This window comes from Zingiber officinale, chromosome 7A (assembly GCF_018446385.1).
Source record: "Zingiber officinale cultivar Zhangliang chromosome 7A, Zo_v1.1, whole genome shotgun sequence".
NCBI classification, from domain to species: domain Eukaryota; kingdom Viridiplantae; phylum Streptophyta; class Magnoliopsida; order Zingiberales; family Zingiberaceae; genus Zingiber; species Zingiber officinale.
In genome coordinates this window covers 71,741,922-71,744,229 of record NC_055998.1, presented here as the reverse complement: position 1 = coordinate 71,744,229, position 2,308 = coordinate 71,741,922, and the positions used below count along the sequence as shown (strand labels likewise).

Below are 2,308 nucleotides of genomic sequence, written 5' to 3'. Positions count from 1 at the left end.
CGAAGAGTCTTCATCATTATATATATCACGAAATCTGTACTCAACCATATTTAGATCACAGAATTTGCTAAGATCTTTATCTTTATCAGCCCCCACTAGCCTTTGAGGAAAAGGAAAACTTTGTGAAGGTTTTGGGAATGGTTGAGCTTGTGGTTGAGGTTCAAATTGCTTGTCTAGTGATGGTGTGATCAACCGTTGAGGGAAAGGTACTTGTGGCATTTGGGATCTTCCTAGAGTAATGGAACCGAGTTCTTGTGGTCTTCTATTGTTCATCTCCTCAATTCTGTACAAGTCCTTTTTCAGAAGTTCTTCATGATTCTTGCCACTTCTTAACTTAGCATCATTACAAATTTCACTAGATCTTGTCTGTGTAGGAGGGGGATCTTGTTTGAACCATTTTGAAATAATACTATCAATCTTTGTCTCCAATTGTTTGAACCTCTCATTATGTGACTATAGATTTCCCAAAATCTTGGAAGGTTGAACTGCATTTCGTTTTACAGGCTCTCTTGCATTTATGGATTGCACTTCTTGAATTTTTAAGGGAGATTCCATCCAACTTTTATTTGACCATTCTTTGAGATTCAATGTCACTTGATGAATTAATGTATACGCTTTGTCCACACTTTTGTTCATAAAAGAACCTCCAGCTGATGAATCCAATAAATATTTATCTGAGAAAGAAATTCTCCTATAAAATATGTGCAAGGTCAACTATTTTTCCAAACCATGATGAGGGCACTGTCTTTGTAGACTCTTGAATCTGTCTCATGCTTCAAATAATGATTCTCCATCTGTCTGAACAAAATTTGTGATGTAATTCCTCATATACACTGTTCTGCTTAGAGGGAAAAAATGATTTAGAAATTGTTGCTCCAATTGTTTCCAACTTATGATGCTTTGAGGACGGGAGAATTAAACCAAGATTTTTCCCTATCTTTGATACTGAAAGGGAATGCCATCAATTGAACTGCATCCACTGAGACACCCTTATGGTTTACCATATCACAAAGCCTCAGGAATTCTTCAAGGTGGAAATACGAGTTTTCAGATATTTCTCCTCCAAATTTGTGATCTTGTATCATGGTGATTAATTCTAGGTCTAGTTAGAAACTTTCTGCTTCAATATGAGGTTGCACAATTAGAGATAAAAATCTTACAGAAATGGGTGCAGAAAAATTTCTTAAAGGCCAGCTTGAAATGTTAGTGCTCATGATATCTAAAAAAATTATGAGAAAAAACAAAAATGAAGAATTAAAGACAAGAAATAAAATTCTATATGAAAAACAAGAAAGAAAATGCAGAATTTAAATTGCAAGAAAGAAAGTGCATAATGAAAACAAGAAAGAAAAGGAAAAAGGAAAAATAAAAATATCTAGAGTAATTCATATGCTAATCAACTAATGTTAATCGAAAATAGTCTCCAGCAACGGCGCCAAAAACTTGTCACATCACCGCAAGTGCACAGTTACGTCGTAAGTAATATAAAAGATTATCGATCCCACAGGGACTATTGATTAAGTCCTAGTTAATTTCGTACAACAAATTATCTAGACAATCTAAAGATTGGTTGAAAAAGAAAGTAAGAGAAAGAGAAAAGAGAAGAGAGAGAACAATGGAAAGGAGTGAGAGAAGGGTAAGCGAATGAATAATAGATGCTAGGACTTGGGTTTCGTTGCGATGCTAGTTAATGTCCCTTTGCATTGTTCATCTACTTAACTCCATGCTTACACTCGTGTAGAAGTTCTAACTAAAGTCTGGTACTATCCCGCGAAGATCACACCGAAGAGTTTACCCAAGTTTTATCACCATTAAGTAGAAGAGGTAATTTAGGAAGTCCGATTATAGAGAACATCCTTCTGTCACAAGGGCCGACGGTCCACGTTCGTAGATTACACATATCACTTCATAATGGTATATTAATGCACTTAAGTAGAAGAGGTAGTTTAGGAAGTCCGATTATAGGGAATATCCTTCTCACACAAGGCTCCACGATTCACGTTTCTAGATTACACAAGTCACTTCCTAACATTAATTTGGGAGAACCTTTTAAACTCTAATTATTTTTCTTAGTAGAGAGTCGATCCCCATTTTAAGAAACTGCTGTAAAAAGTAAGGGATACCTTCTGTCACAAGGTCCCATGGTCTTACATTCCAAGGCTCTTCCTCTACATGGTGATCTAACCCTACATCTACATGGATTTACCTTACACACATTTTGTCAAACGTATACAAGGCACAACACACATAGATGATGATATAAACACTTCCTTGCATAATAAAATATCCAAATACATAGTTCATACAT

The 2,308-nt window shown here is 35.6% G+C and overlaps 1 non-coding gene across 1 annotated transcript; it reads left to right on the top strand.

Moving 5' to 3' along the window:
* Positions 1-724: 724 nt before the first annotated feature.
* Positions 725-830, top strand: LOC122003125. Its single transcript, XR_006117797.1, has one exon. It is a non-coding gene; the product is annotated as a small nucleolar RNA R71 (small nucleolar RNA).
* Positions 831-2,308: the final 1,478 nt, after the last annotated feature.